The sequence below is a fragment of the Taeniopygia guttata genome, chromosome 2, assembly GCF_048771995.1.
Source record: "Taeniopygia guttata chromosome 2, bTaeGut7.mat, whole genome shotgun sequence".
Classification (NCBI taxonomy): domain Eukaryota; kingdom Metazoa; phylum Chordata; class Aves; order Passeriformes; family Estrildidae; genus Taeniopygia; species Taeniopygia guttata.
This window is the reverse complement of record NC_133026.1, coordinates 142707468-142728337: the sequence shown is the minus strand read 5'-3', so window position 1 is coordinate 142728337 and position 20870 is coordinate 142707468. Positions and strand designations below refer to the sequence as shown.

The window sequence follows — 20870 nt, the reverse complement described above, 5'->3', positions numbered from 1 at the left end:
GGGTGATTAACATTCAACTGCATCAACTGCTACAAAAATTTTTTGTTGTTGTTGCTCCACAGCCTTAAAGATGCAACCATAAAACTGTTCTGTTTACCAATTGTGATGCTGGATTGGGTTTCTCCTGATTGGTTCCAGACACAATTTTCAAAATTCCTACACTGATTTTCAATATTTGGTTTATAAAACACTGGAGGAGGATGAAATGAGGAGTAATGAACCTATTTGTGTGCATCGTTGAATCTGAGGGTGAAGGCATCAGGGTACTGAATTCTTAGGTCTTTTAAAGTAGCTGCATCACCAAGTTTTTGTGCTGTCTGGTCTCGATATGAGGGCACACAGGAGGGCAGCATGAGTTTTACTGTACTTCAAAACCTTTATTCCTTCCTTGACTTACCCTCCACTGTATGAGGGAAGAAAAGGGATTAAATCCCCTCCTGCCTGGATTAGCTGTGGAGGTCAGGCTGCTGCACTTCCCCAAGTACTATTCTCTGTCAATGGATCTCAGATCCACAGCCATGGGCCACTGAATAGTTTTGGTGGTACTGTGATTATTTTAGTGTAGGTATGCAAGGATTGATGGATTCAAAACTCCAAGGGCACTTTGTGTCTCAATGCCTTCCAGCAGCTGGGGTGCACCACATCATTCACTGATAGATCAAGGTACCATGCTGGAAAAGCACCAGTGTTGGAAGGGGGCTGCAGTGCAAGAACAAGTCTGGACCTGTTTGTTCAATTGTCTGTGGGTGTTTTGAGCATGGAGCTTCTGCAAGAATGGATCCTAAAATCAGCAGGTTATTGCTTGGCAGGTTCTGCCATGTGTACTCTTTGCTGGAATTCCTCTGTGTGTTTCTGGCCCTGCCTTGAAGTATATACTGTCAATTTATTACCACACCTGCTGTCCCCAAGGTGTGTTTCAGAATGACTCCTCTTTGACTCAGCATTATTACCATTCCCTCCCATCACCATTTAAGTCATATCCCCTCCCTGCATTTTTCCCATGTGAATTTAAAGGGGTTGAGGAAGCAGAGTTTAATCACTGAGCTCCACTGGCTTTATTATGTTATGGCATTGAACCTCAAAGCTTGGCAGTAGAGGAACTTCATAATAAGTTATAATGATCCATCTTTTCTTATGTATGGTGAATTTTAAGCCCCCTTCTCTGATAATTTATTATTTCTACTTGTTATATGAATTATTTTATTCTGCCAAGCTCTAACATGTAGGAAAAATTGCTATGAAGCAATATAGATCTAGACATGCTTCCACCAAAGATAAAAACCCAGCCCCTGGCAATTTTGTTGGAATCTCACAAACTTATAGGATTGTTTAGACGAAAATTGCTTCATTACTGAAGTGATTTATAGTGTTATCTACAGAGCTAGCTTTCAAGACTCGTACACACACAAAGATAACATCCAGTCTCAATTCCTAAAATAAATTCCTGTCACCGTGAGATCTTAGGGAATTGCTGGAACCTTACCTTCCTTGGTCTTCTGGATTGGTCTCCCAAACTCTGTCTTGACTATGGTCTGGGGTCTGAGAGAGGGCACTGGTATGGTATTTATTGTCTGAGTAGAGAAACAACATGTGAATGTCTGTTTTGGCTTGAAGCCTGAGTTAGGTATGGAAGATCATTCCTCGGGACTGGCATAGGCAGTACTCTTCTGGGAAGCAGCTTGTGAAGGGTCCAGGCTCTGCCAAAGTAAAAAGGTGGATGCCAGAAGGGACATTTATGCATCTCTTGGAAGGCATCTGCAGCGAACAGATTCGCAACTTCTAGGCAAAGGATCCCAAAAAAAACCCTCTGCAAAGCACATCCCAGACTCTCACTTCCTTTCATCAGCCGCAGCCTTTGAGGGTGATGGAGATGCTGCCCATACCATGCTCCTGGCTTTTGTTGCTATGGTAATCCAGAAGCTTTTTTCAGGACACAGCTTTAAAAGTTCACTGTTTACATTGCATTGCTGTCTTTTTTTTTTCATTCTGGTCATCTTTTTTATTTCCCACTCTCCCCATTCCCATGGAATGTCCACATCATTAAATAATTAACACCCCATTCCATTACACATCGGGGATAGCATCGTAAATATCAGCCATAAGATGCAATTCAAAAGTACAGAAATTCCCCTCTGATTTGAAATTAAACAGGGGAAATGTTCAGCCCTGAGATCATATTCTTCAGTTCACTTGCATTTCTGTATCTCTCACAGCAAATAAATTTAAAAACTTAATTTGCATTTCAATTTTTTTGTCATTCCATACTTACTGTATTTCACTCCACATAAAGAATGAAAATAGACTGTGAAATTTACTGGAAGCTAAAAAATCTGGCTCTTCTTTTCTAGCAAAATGATGCAGTATTTGGCTTATAAACCCAGCAAGGGAATAGCTCCAATTAAAATTGTTTTCATTGGAATGCTTAAATATGGAAATATTTCTATTGGTTTGAATCTTCATTTCACAGAACTTAAATTCAGCTCTAACCTGATGTGTTGGTACAATTTCTGAAAAATCCACATATTCTCTTCCCAGCCTGCAGACCCTGAAGTTGACTAACACTTAAAGGGAGGTTTTTAAGTAAAATTGCTGAGGCTTATCTGATGACAGCAGGGCCCCATGCTATTTCTGAGCTTAGTGATAGACTTTAAAACTTCTACAAAGAAAAAATTTCAAGCAAGAAAAAAATCTCACAATATATGAGCAAAGAAGAATTTGGGAAATGTATTGGAAACAAATCTGAAACAAGGCAGTCCTCTTTTCTGCTAGTTAGTTGGAAGTGGAATAAGAATTTTTCAGGTTTTTCATCTCCTCTGGGCTGGAATTAACCTACCTTTCAAAGTTCTTTAAATCCAAAAAAATGTAGGACAAAATCCAAAATTAGCTCTGTGGACTGATTTCCATCCATTAGAATTTATTTTTTTGCAAAACAGAAATCTCAACTTCATTATTTCCATGTCCAAAACCAACAGAGAATGCTTCCAAATGTAGACATACGGATTTAGTGTACTTCCACTGAAAACATGTGTAAATCTCCAGTTACTTTTCTTTGCCTGGAGGAAAATTCCTTACTCTTCTTACTCCTTGAAACTGACTGCAATAACAACACAAAGGATGACTTCTGAAAATTAGGAATTGCTTGTGATGGAAGACAGTAGCCAGGAGGTCACCTTAGCAGAATATCTTTAATGATGTTTGAGATGCTCTTTCAGCACCAGAAGGACTTTCTGACAGACAAAAATAACGTTTCTCCCTTATGATATGCAACATATCTCTGTAACATGTTGCTTTGAAGGCTTGCTTTGTTTGGGGATTTTTAAACTCTCCAAGGAGAAATTCCACTGGCAGTCTTTATGTTGGAGAAATGAGTCAGGGATAAGTGCTGATCTGTGGAAGTCACTCCTGCTACTAATTAATGCATATCCTGTGAAGATTTGAAACAATAACATCAACTCTGTCACCAGCATGAAAACAGAGTGTATCTGTTGTTCAGCAGAGAAGAAATATCTTTTCCTGACTACCTGTCAACAAGTAATCACAGGGTCCTTCAGAGGAAGAAAAGGTGGCAAACAGAACAGTTTCTTCATCAACCATTTTGAATGAGCAGGGAATCCTGACTCAAGTTTTTTGTGTCTTTTATTATAAGTCAAGCTAAAGTCTAAGAATTTTATCTCAAAAACTCTGTCCTCCACAGTAATCATTATTATACATGGGATGTGGTACAGCAGCTCATTGACTGGACCTCAATCCAGGGAGCTCTGAAGGAATGCATAAGGGAGTGGGGCATCCCATGAGATATGACTGAGATCATTTCCATATTGCTGGCCACTTGAAGGCAAGGAGGGAAAGACTAATCCCCTGTCCCTACTCCCAAAGCACAGGAAGAAGATGCCATGTGGCTGGGGTTGGCTGTCATCCACCACACTCCTTGGCAGTCCTCTCCTTGACCCAGCGCCAGTTCAGAGCTCTGCTCTGCAGCCCAGAGCAAGGCTCTGAGCCTGAGCTCTGCTGTGAAAGCACTGATTGAGAAACAGAAGCAAACGATGAGGTCCCAGAGGACTGGAAGGAGGTAATTTTAAAGATGAAGAGGTCATCCAGCAGTGAGAACATTTGCTTCCAAGGGGATAATTTGAGCTAAGCTCCTGGCCTCCCACAGACTTCCAGTGTGCAATCAAAGACAAATTATAGGCCCTACTTATATTCCAGGTCCCCATGTACAGCATGAGTGCAATTGTATTTTCATTTCTTCATGGAAATGTTGGGAAGATGGAACGGAGAGGTGCTGCCACAGTGCAGCAGTTTCATCCATGACAGTCTATAGGATCTGAATGGGACACAAGTGTGGATCTTCTGTGAAGCTGGAGGGAGCTAGAATGAGACAGTGGACTGCCGGGCCAGGAATTACCACAGGAGAGAAACTGAGATCCAGAATAATAGCTTTTTACATTCCCAGAACAATTTCAGAAAATGACAATAGTATCAATAAAAAGTATTCACAGCTCTGTTACACCCAAATAACCAATGCAAAGCTCAGCTAAATGTCAGCTCTCCTCTACTGTTATAAACGAGTTTGTGCAATGCTGACAGTCAGAAACAAACCATTTAGGGGGATGAAGAAGATTGTAATAAGAAATGTCAGGGAGACAGAAATATCTGTTCCACTCACAATTTCACCCTGAAGAAACATTTTCCTACAGCATGAGACTGGGGATGAAAGGGAGTGAAGGAAGGCTAGAATCCTGCCATAGAAAGTCCCTGTTAGAGAGAACTCTATGTATCTATAAATCTTATAAGCAGGTTTTCTTGCTCAGCATCAGCAAAAAGACAAAGTCACAAGGAAAGGTGTCATAACTGAGAAGAAATTCAAAATTTAATTGTTTGTTTATTTGAACCAGAATGAACATCAGTCATATTTTCCATTGTGCTCACACTTGTATCTGAGACCTTGCTGAGTGTTAGTGTGTTTAACCTCACAAAATCCTTTGGCAGGGTAGGTACAGTGGGAGGACAGCCAAATGCCAAACCCACCAGTGAATAGGTAACCATGGCCTGGCTGCCTTCTGTGCTTGTGCCAAGGTGCAGCACAGCCAGCCAAGGGTGGCAGAGATGGAGGGGACACATGGTGGCTGCAGGGGGCCACGGGCCATGCTTTGCCCTGCTTATGGCATCAGCCTGAAAGCAGAGAAGGAGGGATGGTTCATGTCTTCAACCATACTAGGGGTGCCCCTCATCCAACCCAGTGTAGACCTTAGAGAGACACATCCATCTTAAACCTGAAATTTCCTCACCAGATATGCCCACATTGTTCATCTTGCCCAAGGCTGCTGGGCAGCTTAGAGCAACCTCCACCATGGCAGCTTAGACCCCAAACCCATGAATAAAATGAGTTTGAGCAGTCACAGATGGTCAGCCTTCAGCCTTCCATCCTCATTAGAGCCCTGTTCTGTGAGTGTTTAAGGGACATTGTTAAAATGTTGGAGCGTAGGGGGAGGAAAGAAGCCACCACAGAGAATGCCATGTGTTATATTTGCCCTGCAGCTGCCTTTCATCAGCTGTTCTGCAGAAATGTGCACTAGCTCAAGAGGGAGCAGTCAGGGTGGGCACACCAAGGGTGTGAAAGGACATTGTTGAGGCATGGTTGAGCAGACAGGCCCCTTGTCCTGTCCTCTCAAGGGCTTCCTGGAACCGTGTCCAACTCTAGCAAGGGTTTTCTCCAGAGATTAGCAGCTTTCCTATTTTAAAATAATTTACACAAAAGCATCTTCCTTCCCTAAGACTGGTTATTTTTAGACAGAGAAAAATACACACTTTTATCTTCATAAATAATCAGAACCATATGGCCTAAGCATTCTAAAGAGATCAGTTAAACCAGCTTTCCAAGGGAGGGACTCTGTGTGTGCTCTATGTGCTCAGCAGAGCTGAGCTGTGTCAGGCTGGCAGCCTCAAAAACTGAGTGCAGGACTCACAGCCATCTCTACAGCCCAAGGTGTTCTTACACCACTGTTGCAAAGCTATATAAGGCTATAAGGCAGGAGACAGGTCATTTTTTGCATGGTTGTGTTTTGTTCCCGACTCAACACGACCAATAAGTGCCAAGACCAGACTTGGAGCTGCTAAAAAATCTGAGACAAATTGCAGCATGACAAGACAGTTAGAGAACTTGATATGAATAAAGGCTGAAGGAACTGGGTTTGTTAAGCCTTGAGAAGAGGAGGTTAGTGGGAATCTAATCATAATCTTCGAATACTTGAGGGTAGTTATAAATAAGAAGGTACTTTCTTCACAAGGATGAGCAGTGAGAAGACAGAAGGCAATGGGCACAACTGGATTGAAGACAAATTCCACCTGGATATAAACTATATGCTTCACTGTGAAAACAATTAAACATTGGAACCAGTTGCCAAAAAAAGGAGATGAGTCTTCCTCAATAGAAATATTCAGGTTTTGACTTGGCAAGGCCCTGATTGCCTATTCTAAAATCTGCTTTCAACAAAAGGTTGAACTAGGTGATCTCTAGAAGTCTCTTTCAGCCTAGACTTTTTTTGTCATTCTGTGATTCAGAGTGCATCATGTAAGACAACTCTCTAAGTGGATTAATTAAAAAATAAAATTTTCTAAGTCCATCAAATGGACTCAGTGAAATAGAGCTCATAGCCTGTGTCCTAAATATCAAGTTCTGCAAGCACAAAGTTTTGACTCTGCAGGACCTGAAGGTGCTTGCAAAGAGGAATGAGTTTCCATATTTGAAATAAATGTGCACAAAGTAATTCAGATCAGTTTATAGTTCACCACATTTTGCAGCAGAGCTGGTGTGGAGATGCCTGGGCCAATAGGGGAATCCCATTGTAGAAGGTCTTGTAGTCCACATGACAATTTCAGTATCAAATGCAAAAGGATAAACAAGATCAGCCCCCATGTTTCTATGGAAGTCAATGTTCCTTTTGCTGCAAACACCCAGCAACTTCTATAAATTCATCTGTTGGTTTCCACTCCCATCCTGCCACTTGGCAGGTCTGTGCAGAGCTCTGGAATATAAATCTCCAAACAGCCAGCAGGAATCATGCTGCAACCTGCACATGGGGGTTGAGGAGACAAACATATTCCCCAGGAGAGCTTGCTTATTTTTAGTTCTAGAGAACCCACTACAAATCTGTTGAAGAAAATAAAGACAGAGTCCCATGGTGTCAGCTAATGCTGTAAGTAGGAAGACAGATGCATGTATGTGCACAGTAGATTAGATGAGTGATCATTGCCAAAATCAGTCGGCGTATCTTTTTCAGGTCATAAAACTGTTTTTAATAGTAGGGCAGAAACATGCTAACATTGCTTCTCTGTTTACTTGTTTGTTCTAATTCCTTATCCCAGGAAGCAGTTACTTTGAGCATTTCAAACTGTATATAAGCAGTTAGCAAGCCTAAAAATTAAGAGGCTCTGCTGGAGAGTGAATGAAGGCCTTTGTGCTGCCCAACCTCCAGCTCTCCTTGGCCAGCTGAGATTTACCCTGATGTGGGGACTCTTTGATGGATGGTATAATGAGGCTCAGAGGGCTACTAATCCCCCAGGGTATAGGAGGGTCGAACAGAGGGTATGAAAGGCCACGCTAAAGCAGATTTCAGCAACTCTCAGCCAACAGCCACTTTGGCACCATTCCCAGCCAGCGTAGGTTAGTGCAGTCTCTGGGGTATTTCTAGCTGCTGAGTGTAGGAGTCCAAGAGGAGAAGAGAGAGTGAGTAGGCTGCAGCATCTGTACCTCCCTCAAAGTGCAGTGCCAACCTTCCCTTTATAGAGGCGCAGCTACATGCACATACAATCTCATCCTTGGCCTCACATGGCCAGGAGAAAATGAAACCTGTTGGGTTTGGTGAGGGGGATGGCCAGCAAACACAGACACAACAAGCTGGAAAGGCAGATTCCCAAAGGCTGTTGTGTCCCCAAACTGAAAAGAAAATTATTGATTTGTGCTTATAGCGAGGGCCATAAAGCCAATCAAAGTGATCAGCAGACACCTCTCGGTGTGCCTGCAGTAGTCTTTTTAGAGATTAGGAGAATTTCAGATACTTGATCATTGCTGCCAGCAAGGGACAATTGTACATTTATAGACATCAAAAGTTAAAGGATGACAGAAATAATATTGCCACTGCAGCTGTACAGAGCAGCAAAACAGTGAAAGATGACTGTGTGGCTCATCACTATGTGTTCCCTCATCTCACGGTAAATTAGACGCAGAAAAATTCTCCTTTTCCCTAACTCTCCTCTGGTCTTTTCATTTCCACCAACATAATTGCAAACTCCAGTCCTTTTGACTTGTACTGAAGGAGAGAGACAATCAAACACACACATTCCCTGAATTCTTGACTTTTAGGTTATTTACCTCTGTTATCTCTATTCAACCAGAGTACTGTAGGGGCTTTCTGTCACAGCAATATTTGTCACTGCACTGACTTCAACCTTTTATTTAGCTGGTACTTTAAAATGATTGGTTCTTTTTCTAAACAGGTGCTTAGTTTTAATCAGTGTTTAGCCCCATTACTCATCTAAGTATTCATTATTTCTCAGTTCACTGATGTTTAATCATCCCCATTTGATCAAACTGAGTTCTTCATCTGCTCTTCACAGCTTCCACGCTCTGACTCTGGTCCCTGGTGTACCCAGCTGCTTTTCTGCCTATAAAATTTCTCTATAGCCATTTTATTTTTTACTTCATGCGCACTTAGGATCAGGAGATGAATCCTTCCTTTGAGTGATTGCTTTAATATGCATCCTTTTTTTTTGCCTTTTGTGCATTACTTGCTTTTTGTACATGTGGGATTTGTGCCAAGAGGTGCTAATTCCTTATGATGTGGGTGTTGTAAGTGACGGGCGTTAATAAGGTTTGATCTGTGACTTTTACTTTACTGAACTTAAGGATTCTTCTTCACTTTAGCTGTCTCTTTAACACCTTTGATAGGTCTGTACAACTGTATATCAAGGCTTATTAGAGCAGTCTCATTGATATTGATATGTTTGGGACACACTCCTCTCAATCTCTCTTTGAACTAATCCTTTGATTGAAGAGCTTTTCATTTATGCTCATACTTCATATTTCTGCCTTGACTTCCAAGGAAAAAGCATCCAGTCATCCCCAAGACAGCCTTGGGAGGGCAGAACAAACTAGATCCCCAAAGAAAGCAGCCTGGCAAAGGAATAGCCATAGTGGCATCACATGCATTTAACCCTTACTTTCCCCACAGAAATTAGATTTAATTTTTTATGAGACAGGTTTTCCAGTAGTTACTAACAAGGATTTTCTTCCCAGAAATACTTTCCTCAGGTTGAGATCTAACCCTAGCAGCAATGACTCAACAGCTACTAACACCTAACTGGAAAGAAGCCAATAATTAAACTACTTTGGAGTCTTTGCAGAAAGTGATAGACAGAAAGCAACTCTGCACTTGACTCTGGGACCCTGACAGACTCCAGCCTTTCCTACATTTATGTATTGATCCAGTCATCATTGCAGGGAGCTAATGTGCGATTTCAGCAGCAAGAGTACTGCATTTTTCTGCATCAAGTTCTTGCAGTGCAAAATGATGTGGCAGCACAGTTTTGTCAGGGGGTTGGTGTTCACAATGTTAACTTAGATCCCATTCTGATCTCCATAAGCTGCTGCTTCTGCTGGTTTACTTGGTGCATTAAATGTTGCCTCGGCTACTGTCAGGGCTTCAGTGTAGATGCCTGCAGCTGAACTGTTTAGATTCTCTCTGTAGTCAGTGGATAGAAAAATTAATTTCCACAGGGCAGTTCATTCCATCTGGGAATAGGTGTCAAATCTGAAAAGAAAATCTGTCAAGACACAAGGACTAACCCAAATGTTGACCTCTGTGTGTTGTAAAGTGCTACATTCATATTCAGATAATATTAATCCCAACCTTGCCTTCTCTTCAATGACTTTTTGCAGTGCTTTTTACCTTCTCATGATGTTTCCTTGGAACAGAAGAGCCCAGGGTAGTTCTCAGCTTCACAGCTCTCTGCAGACTCACTGCTCTGGACTCACTTTATTGGCCCAAATTTAAAGAGAGTGAGAAAGTGTTGAAAAAAGTCTTTTAAAGTCTCTGTCCTACCAACACCCCTGAAATCTGTTGGTTTCTGTGGTAACATTCCAGAATAGGAGCTGAGTTATTCAGAATTCATCCTATTTCAGCAGAAAAAACCTACAAGACCTACAATTCTCCACAAGTGCTCAAGTTCTGCATTTTGGGATGGTCCTGAAAACTGAGAGAATGGGAAACTCACTCACCATTAAGTCCACAAGTTTGAGGACTTTTGACAAGGCTAGGCCAAGTCCCTGCAGCCTTCAGAATCTGAGCTGGACCAGATAATTACTGTTTGTCAGGACCAGGATAAATCTCCTCACAGAATTCTCCTCAAGGAGCAACAGGTCATTAAGTTAATAACAGTAATTGAAAACTATAATTAGCCTACCAACAGGGACACTGAGAAAAAATTATGGAAGAGCCATTCCTTTATCTCTTGGTCCCTGGGATGTCCTAACATTGCAGACTGTGCCACCCTGAAAAGAAGGATCCAAGGAACAGGAGCTCATGTCACAAGGAGTCACATCCATGTCCATAGCAGAGAAATCAATGAATTTACATTGATCTAGGGTACCATCTGGAAATTGCAGGGTTTCTTTCCACAGCACCATATCCTGCTGTGCTGTCACTTATCTTCCATATGCTGTGGGAATAAATAAAAAATTTAGCCTCCAATGGCCTTTAAAGCCACTAAATACCACACAGAATCTTTTTTCTAATAATCATTTACATTTCATTTGTGTCTATTGAAATGGAAGAGAAGAGAGAAGGAAATGCACCTGTATTTATTTATCTTATGATTTCCTGATGATTTTGTCAGACCTGCTGTCAATTAGTCATCAGTTTTGCTGTCAAAGAGAATGTTTTTCTCCTCAGAGTTTCACTGGGTTATGTGCATGTTTTGATTGTCTATTGGAAATTCCTTGCTTAAACTGTGCACTGAGGGGATAAAAAATCTGCAGTCAAAGAGAATAAAACTCCTAAGGACTCAGTTCTCTGCCATCCTGTACTAAATTTGGCCATTCACAGTTGTGCTAAGCAGATGTAAAGCTCACAACAGGAGTGAGCATCCACTTTGCAGTCACGTAAGTGAACCCACAGGGTGCCAGGCCCAAGGAGTTGAATCTTTGTATTGAGAATCTACCAATTATGGAAGAAAATGGGCTTTCAGCATTTATGTATTTAAAGTAGCTCTGTGTGTATATGTGTGCATAAACAGAGAGAAAATAAGAATTTCAGACTGGCCATGCATCAGCCAGTCTGAGCTGAAGCCATCTGAGTCATCAAGAAGCTTGGCAAAAACACTGTGACGCAAATGTTAACATGCCTCTGAAGAGATGTTGTTTTCTATTTCCAACAACTGGAAGAGGATTCATCTGTAATGGTCAGATGGGAGGTAATCAAGAGAATCAGTGTTGCCTGGGGTCCGTTTATCCCATCCCAAGGTAGGTAGGATGAATCATTCCTGATCATTTGTTATGTAAAGACTTTAGATGCATAAAATCAGGGTTAATTTTACCATTGAGGTTTCCATCGGAGTAAGAAAGCTTCATAATCTCTGAAGAAAAGAAAATATCCTCATGGATTTACTATTTTTGTCCTACCCAAAGCAAACATTATTTGGTTTGGCTCTTTCACATAAATTAGAACAGAGAGTAACTTTAGAGACCAGAACTCCTGAAGTCATTAAAAGTGACTTCTGTGAGCATTGGTAAGTTTTGAATCAAGCCTGAAAGAATCAGATCTTTAGACCAAATACCTGCTTGAGATGGAAGTCACGCTTTTTAGCATTGGTCTCTGCCCCTCAGACAGACTTGTTTGACATGAGACCCCCACAACACTTTGCCCCTTTACCCGCCTGCATTTGCTCTGGAGCTGTTGCTGGACTTTCTCACTGTGAAGCCATGGTGGATGCTGGATCAAGACCTCTTTCACAGAAACACATTCGATTGTTTTTCTAATACCAGTTTAAGTTCCCTAAACCTGAGTGTGCAGAAACATGTCAGGGGAATGCGGGAGGGAGAGCAGAAAGGGACAGATACACCTTGGGGAGGCATTGTTGCCAGTGCTTCTCCTTGGCTAAAGCATGAGGGGTTTGGTCATGCATGGGAGTCTCACATGTTGAATGGCCTGATAACCCCTGAGCTCACACCCTGCCACAAATGCTTTTAGGTACTGTACAAGAGAGCCTTTGTTCCAAGTATCATATAATGAAAAAATCTTTGGTATTCCATGGTAATGTGAATCACTTGATCCAATATTTAGCAACTTAAACAGGTGCCAAGCAGTAGAGTTATTTGGGCATTTTCCAGAAGCATAGTGTATCATTGGGAAATGCCACTTTGCTGAAATGGAGATTTCTCTTGGGAACGTGTCAGTTTTGATGAAATTTTCTTAAGAAATGTTTCCATGGTAGGACAGGATTTGTGGTCAAAATGCCAAAGAGAGAGAGAGAGAGAGAGAGATGTTTTCACTCCTCTTGGAAAGCAAATAAGTTATTTTTAGGGCACCTGGTGAGGTCAGGACGTGCAGACCCAAATGCATACCCAGAGCACATCTTTGGACTGCCCAGTTATCTGGTTGGGTATCTGAGCAGTCCATTTGCTGTTCTCAGCTGACTTCAGCATCCTCTATAAGAGCTACTCTGCATTCCCCAAATAACTGGTGGTGTAGGAATATGAACCCCAGTCCAAACAAGGCTTGAGACTCAGCCAAGCTCCTTCTCCTTTCCTGGCCAAATATTATTTATTCATTAGGAATGTAGTCATTGGAAGGAGTAGTTATTCCTCACTTAGCTTTAGTGTGCGTGCCCAAGTCTCAAAAGCTGTGGCTATGCAACACCAAAACTTGTACCATGTCCATGTTTACAGCCATGCCTAATTTGCCTTCCCTCCACACAGCAGCCTGGTGGACACCCTGCAGCTTGCATGTTGATTAAAAAGTGCTGAGCAGCAACATGAGAGACAAAAATGTCCACATGTTCTGGAGGGCACATCCCAGCTCCACCTAAATCCAGTAGAGGACCCTGGTGAAGGTCCAGGGGTGGGTCTGGTCTGAGATGCAGGCTGAATGCCATCTCAATAAAGACAGCAAATGCAGACACTGACCTCAACCGAAGTTAAAGACATGGGTCACAGTGGATGACAGCTGCTAGGGTTGTGTGGATCCACTTCCTTAAATGAATTAGATGAAATTAGGAATAGACTTATTTCTTTAAATTTAGTGAGTGGTGCTAGATATAAGTTTTTGAGTTTGGCACGTCTCTGATATCTCCAGTTAAGTGAACTTCTGACTTTTTTGCTGGTAAATTTCCATAGTTTTGCATTCTTAATGTCATCTCAGCAGACAAAGACCACAGATTTTTTTTTTCTTTTTTTAAACCACAAACCATTTTGTTATACCCAGAGCTCCTGAATGAACCACATTGTGGGCAATAATCTGTGAGAATTTTTTAAAGCTTTCTCCATGGAGTAAACATTATTTGCAAGTACATCATCCATCAGGGTTCTCTGAGGTATCGTAGTGATCAGCAGAATAAACAGAATGTTTTTTATCGTGATCCCAGCAGGCTTTTTTCTTATCTACAGACTCAGTGCTTTGGATTATGTAGGAAAGGGTACATAGGAAGCTTACAGCATCTGAAATGTTTTCATTTTATTTCTCACTGCCTCATGTGTTGAACCAATGCAGAAAAAGTATATTTATATACTCAGTTATGAGGACGGTTCTGACTGTTGCTGAGTCAGAAAGAGTAGTTTTAGCAGGCCAGGAAGGGGAAGTGCACAGACTGGAACAGTTGTTTTGCCAGTCTGATTTCCAGTTCACCACTTGACATGCTCCCAGTTATGAAATGAGCTGAGCAGTGGCTGCCTCTGCCCCACTGCAGCCTTGGGGTGTGCTTGGACAGAGCAGAGGTAGTGGGAATGAAGGGTACTGATAAAAGCAGAGTAAGGGGTAGAAAACAACCAAAGGGAAAGTCTTTGCCTGCCAGAGACTCCCACCATGGCCCTGCAGGTAAAGACAAACCAAGTGGTTATTGCCACTGTCACCTCTCTTTCACAGTGACAGTGGTATTTTTGTCTTTCCCTAAAGGGTGAATTCTAGGTTCCACACATGGCACAAGCTGCAGTCAGAATTTGGCAGTTTTGAAATCTCAAGTTCACACACCCCTCACCCCTTGCATACCAAGGCAAATATGCTTTTCCTTCTAATGAGTCTTCAGGAGAGTAATAGTTTATTGATTTTTTCCCCATTGGTAAATGTAGTAGAGGACAGACAGATGGAGCATTGAAGTAACATTGTCAAAACAAACAGATGATAAAGATGATTTATCTAGCAAACAGCTCACTTTGAGGCATTAGTTTGGGGCAATCTATGGAGTGTAAGGGGAACATCTATCCTCAATTTGCCATCAGTTTCTAGTCAGCCTGTACTGAAATAAAACTTGACTGCAATTCCATCACCATGAGGATTGTCATCTACAGTATAAGCACCCTAAATATTTATGTTTGATCATTATTTTACAGTCCCATGCTTTAATATATGTGCATACACTTGCAAATATGGAATAAAATACACATATAAAGTTTAGAATAATGATTTTTAAAATCACTTTTCTAAAGAAGTCTGGACATTTATTACTTCCTTTAGTCATTTTGAAGGGAATATTACAAGAGTTTCAAAGGACCAGACCTCTATTGCATAGCTTACAGACAATGTCTTAACAACCACCAAAAGTTCTAAGACACTAGCTTAACAAAATGTGTGATGAAATCCAATCCTGATTAACAGAACACCTAAGGACAAGCCTAAGTTTCATTTTTAAGAGCAAATATTAAGTATGTCCTCTAGTTCCTCACTGCCCCAGCAGCTGAGCCAGGTTAAGGGGCTGCCTGACACATCATGCCTGACCCACACATCCCTCTGCCATCTGGCTTGGTGTCAAAAAGCATTTTTTTCTCTCCCCAGCAGGCTGCAGCCACACCTGGAGCCCCAGGATCCCACCTGGGAATATGACAGCTCAGTGGAAGTGCAGCAGCCCAGACTGTTGTCACAAGGAGGTACCAAACATCCACACACTGCTTTTCTTCAGAAAACTGAGTTTTTCTCCTTCTCTTTCTCTGAGAAGTCATAACAAAAAGGAAAAATTGTTTGTTTAGATGAGTTTGTTGACATGTAGCTAAGTGTTTGGAATTAAGGCAGTACAGAATTTAAATTGTGGTTATTCACTTTGCACATTGGAGTAGAACTCAAGGTTGATTGCAAGTATTTCAGATAAAGTCAAAACACAGATTCTAACTTAGGTCTAAATCAACTGCTTGCTTTAAATCATAAAGGGGTCTAAAATATGTATATATAGAGGTCAGCAGTAATTTTTTTATTTATTCATAAGCATCTGTCTCTACTAATGGCTGTGTTTGCAAGTATAACAGAAATGAAATATGGTCCCTTTCTCTCTGATTTCCTACTTGATTATAGCAAGATACAATGAAATAATTATTTTTTGCAAAGATTGTACAACTAAATGCCTGGCTATTATTGAAAATAAAATGAAAATAAGTCAATATTAATTCCATTGGTTTAAAACATGTCTATAAAATTTAAATGGGTGGTATCAGCACCAGAATTTATATACAGTACATTCAATTTCTATGTAAGTTTAAGCTTTGAGGAACTTCAATCTTCAGAGCAGCTTATCTGCCTGAACATAAAAATTCCTCCAGAGATCCCAGCAGCTCCAAAAGAACTGGGCTATGAGAAATTTGGAAATACCACTAAGTTTATAAGAAGTTCTCAGAGGTTCAAGTATTTGATGCAGATTGCATCAAAATGAATCAATCAGCCTTCTAGGTAGATAGGCAAAGTTTTTAGGCAGGAATGAAGTAAATGCTAGAGAAAACGAGCCTGCTTTTCCCAGGAATCCATGCACCAGAGAGCAGAGGAGAAATTGCTTTTTTTGTTTTTTCATTGTTGAAAACAATTTGTCATTTCATCAAAATGTAAACATAGCAAGGAAGCCTGATTATTTTTTTTCTGGAAAGATTTTGGAACATTTATGTGGGCAAAAGTAGAACAAAAGCGGTTACAATCTTTCTCTGAAGCCTTATATCTGGGGTAATGGTTTGGAATAAATGTGATAATCACTAGGTTCTGTCCTTCTTAGCTTATGGGATAAAACCAAACCTTGTTTCCCCAGCATTTTCCTGACTTATTTATTTCATTATTGAACTTTATAAAATAAAAACCTTGTCTATCCGTGCATATTGGGCAAAACAGGAGCCAGGTTTGAATGGGGGCTTCTGACCTGTGTTATTTTATAAACAATCCCTCTTTGTTTATTTCTGGCTGCTGCCAACCATCTCTCTGGACACTTTGTGCATGATGAGTTCAGTGCAGAGACTGAGTGACTCTGTTGCTGTGGGAGTCACTGGGAACTGATGGAGCAGAGACTGGAAACATCCCCCAGCCAGAGAAAGCTGCAGGTGCCATTTCATCACAAGGACTCACTGCAAGGGAAGACTAAGGATGTGACTTCTCTCTTTCAAGGATAGAGATGGAGACTGGAGCTGACCCTAAGGAATCTGCTCTTCTTAAAAAATTCTGAGCCTATAATATTAAGATGGGTGTTGGCTATGCTAGAATTACCGTGGTAGTCTCTAGGTATTTAAATGCCTAAGCCCCAGCCTATTCCTGATTTTCTCTGTCTAGACATGGACTCTAGGATCTTTTATTACAGAAAAATCTAATGCAGTGTTTTCTATTGACCTCCAAGCAGTCCATGCCAGGCTGAAAGTCTTTCCTTGAGAACACTTTGGCAGATAACTGACTTTGGCCTTGCATGCAGCGGGGCAAACATTGGAGGAGGGGATCTGGGGACAGGTGCTGTTATTCTTGGATTCACAACTCACATCTGCTGCAGTTTTAAATCTTGCCTTGCTTCCACTCTCCAGCCCTCAGCTACTTTAGTGACTTCAGCTCCCAGCTCCAAATTTAATGAGTGTCTATAATCTTCTACAGCAAATGTGGGGGTTTGACTCAACGCGAACTCACAGAATGTGACACAGACAGTTAAACCCAGCCAAGGAGGATTTGGGTTTGTTTTCTCTCTTAAAAAGAAGCTGTAATCCATTCAAAGTATTACCAAGGTATTTTTGAATCAAGCTAACTCATTTCTGAAGTTCACACTGAGGTAATGTGTTATTAACCTCAATTGTTCTATTTTAATCTTCTCTGTCTATGGGAACAAAGCTGAGTTTTGGCTTTGGCTTTGGCTTAAAAAATAATCATCTACCATCCTGACAAAACTCAGAAGTGAATGGAGCTGTGTGAAGGAGAGGACAGCAAAGGACATGGAATGCTACATCCTGCTGAGGCAAAAAACAGAAGGATGAACACTATTTTCCAGACCATTACATGCCACAGGCTCATATGTCATGGGTTTACTTGAGTGAGTGGAGGTCTCACCTCTTACCAAGAGTGTCTGATCACTTCCACCCTTGGTGCTGAGTGATTAACCCACCCTGTGGTGCTTTCAGTTTGGAAAGTAGAGGCAGCCCAGAGGGAGAGGAGGCTGCTCAGCTTCACACTCTTTTAGGGATTAGTGTAACTGGGTGCCTCCAGATCTTCACAGATGCCATCCTCTAATCCTCTGATGTATTCAAAGGACCAGGGACCATGACAAACTGAGAGTGACTGTGGCTAAAGAAGACCTCCAGAAGCCACCAGCTGGCACTTTTCAGCAGTAGCTATAATCGAGGTTTACTGGCCAATTCCTTCTGAGCTGATTTTTCACCATGTAAAATGATTCTGCCTGCTTTGCTGCACTGACAGGGAGAGGCAAATGGAGACAGAAACCAAGTGGGAAATGCCAGTTGGCACTGAGAAAAGTGATGTGCTTACTATGGAAATGCTAGTGTTTCATGGTATTTAGCAGGCCCCAGGTCAGACTAGAGAATCTTAAAGACCTTCCCATCTAGGAAATATGGATAACTATTTTACAATTTCCTAACAAACAAACAACAGCCAAAAATATTGTTTACTTGTGCAAAATATATCAGAGCAAGTGTCACAATCTGAAAATACTTTCACCAGTTCACCATCCCTCCCTGCAGCAGGAAGGAAAGGGTGGGCAGGGCAGATGTCAACAGGAAAACATCTGTCTCAACACCTGGCAGAGCTACAAGGTAAGGATGTGGGTGGCAGCATCTTCCTGAAGGGAGCCTCAGGTCTCAAAAGCCTGGAAAACAATTCTCACAACTATGCAATAACTTAAAAATAACAATGCAATATATTCTGTGTAAAGTCTCCACATAATTGCTTGTCTCTCTTCACTCTGTCCTCTTGTCAAGGAGATCCAGATGCTGATTTCACTGAAATCTGCAGATTTCACAGTCATTTTTCTGTTTCCTGTGAAGTGGTTTCTGCCTTTGTCTTTCTCTCTCCTTAATTAATTCTGCATCATCCAACTGCCCCTTTTGGCATTCCTGATTTTTAATGGTCTTAGCTTTATATGGTTTTCAATTATAATCCTTAAAACTAAAGTGCATAGCTATCTATTTAATGCAGTTTTCTGCCTTCCTTCCTTTTCATCTCTGCAATATGATTCTCTCCCATCTTTTTTTCTGCAGGCTGCCAATGCCAAAACAAAGCTAGTCCTATTACTCCGGTCATACATTTTTAATGAATTTTTGTTTCATGCTCACTATTCCATTCTTTTAAATAGATTTCTATCTTTCTTTCATCTATCGTTTTTTTATAGAGCTTTCTCACAGGTCTCCCTGCTGAGACTCTTTAACAGTAAGTCTCAGAGAAATAGAAAGACTCACATCAGCCAGCCAGAGAGAAGCTGGATCCAGTGCACAAGTGCTGGGAGCCCAAGTGCTCAGTGCTGCATCTTCACCCAGGTCCAGCACAGCATGAAACAGAGCTCCACAGCTTCTGGCTGCAGGAAGCTCAGGTGCAGCTGGCTCAGAAGAGTCAGAGTGAGCTTTTCTGTGCCCCATGGCATTCCTCCCCAAGACAGCTGCCTCCAGGGAATGGCTGTCCAGCCACCTCCTGCAGGATTTTTCCAAGCAGCATTGCATAGACTATAACTTGTCTGCTTTTCTGCCCTGTCAGGTGTGGTTAGAAGAGCATGCTATGCATGCTTATACCTTCCATTCAGGCCTAGTTTATGTTCATTCAGTATTTTGTATTTGAACCTCTGTCTCCTTGATTTATCCTCTCCCAAGAAGCATGCAAGTGCATTTGTTTTCAAAGTCCTTGGGAGGAGTTGTTTCTCCACTACGATTCTGTGACATTTCAATTCCCTACTTGACTGCAAATAAGAAGGTGAAATGTTTTTGGATTCTGGATATTTCAGCATTTCTGCCAAAATAAGTATCAGTCTTTTTGGATGAAAGAAAGGCTTCACTTTTCCCTGCCAGAGAAGAACCTCATGAAAAAGACTTCTTTTCCTTCTTGCCTTGCCACTTTTGAACTGAAATATTCTGTTGCATAGAGTTGAAATAAATTGATTAGAAAACATCTTCAAATGTATCACCTTCATCAGGACCTTTCTTTAGCAGCTAAGCCCAAAACCTCTGGTATGTCACTCCATTTCATTCCTCCAATACACTACTATCAAATCTAATTTTGGGGGCTCTCCATGGACCGTGGTTAGCTTATATTACATATCACATATCGCATCTCTGTCTCCAAAGCCATTCTGTCTTTAGAGCCTATTCAGATAGAAGGACTTATCCAAGAATCCATATTGAAAGGGCTCGTATACTAACCTATGGCTTCATGTTTCATTTCTATTGGATGTGGTGTTCAAAATATTATCACAGTGAGTAACTGCTCTGCCTCTGAAGACATTTGAAATGACTGGATGCTATCTAACAAGAAAAAAAGAAAAGAAAAGAAAAGAAAAGAAAAGAAAAGAAAAGAAAAGAGAAAAGGTCTATGGGATGGTCTGCAATTCTATGCAAGAAAAAGAAGACTCTTCAAATATACAAATATGAATTTTTCTATGTACATTATTTCATGCAAGTATTTAACTTACAATTTCTTAACTTCAAGTTTAAGTTACCAAGTCTGTCTTCGTGAAGTACAATTATACAAAATCTAGTGTCAGTAAATATATTTTATGTGCACAATCTGTTTCCTGGAATTCAGGCAAAAATATTAGAAGAAAATAACATCCTCACTGTTGTTTTAATTTTTTGTAGGAAGAAAACTAAACCTTATGGAAAATTCTTCAAGTATATTGTAAATCTGGCTGTTCTGTTGGCTTCCTCTTACAAATTCCAAAGTGATAGGGAGGACTTTGTACACAATAGCAGCTGATATTTGAATAGCTTGTATGAGGTTTTGCATCTCAGCCTCAAACACCCGGCAGTATTTCAATTTCTTCCCCCCCCCCCCCCAAAACAAAGTTTAGAAGGAAAATAATTCAAAATTGAGTTGTCTGGAATTATTTTTGGCCTGAACTTGAATCACCTTTGGCATTAAACATGCCTTTCATTCTGGCACTTGAGCTTTGCTCAAGGAGATGGGGAAGAGCACAGGCACAGTGCCATGTTTTAGAACAAAATACCCATTTTACATTACATTCTCACTGCCTGTATCTAATTGCATGTGAATATGTGACAGGAAATGGAACAGGATACTCAGCATTCAATGCTTTTAGGAAACAGATAATCAGTAAATTGGTCTTTGTTATAGTTAAAGGAACAATTGTTTTACTGGACTGACCAAAACCAAATTACACCAGGGATGCCAAAGAATACTGACAATCTGTACTCTACTGGGCGA

The 20870-nt window shown here is 41.0% G+C and overlaps 1 long non-coding RNA gene across 1 annotated transcript in view; it reads right to left on the bottom strand.

Annotated features, from left to right (window-relative positions):
* Positions 1-1782, bottom strand: part of LOC140682480 (uncharacterized) — a 155627-nt gene extending 153845 nt beyond the window's left edge. Inside the window, exon 1 of the long non-coding RNA XR_012054283.1 lies at positions 1484-1782. This is a non-coding gene — a long non-coding RNA (uncharacterized lncRNA). The remainder of the gene's footprint in view (positions 1-1483) is intronic.
* Between the last annotated feature and the right edge of the window lie 19088 nt (positions 1783-20870).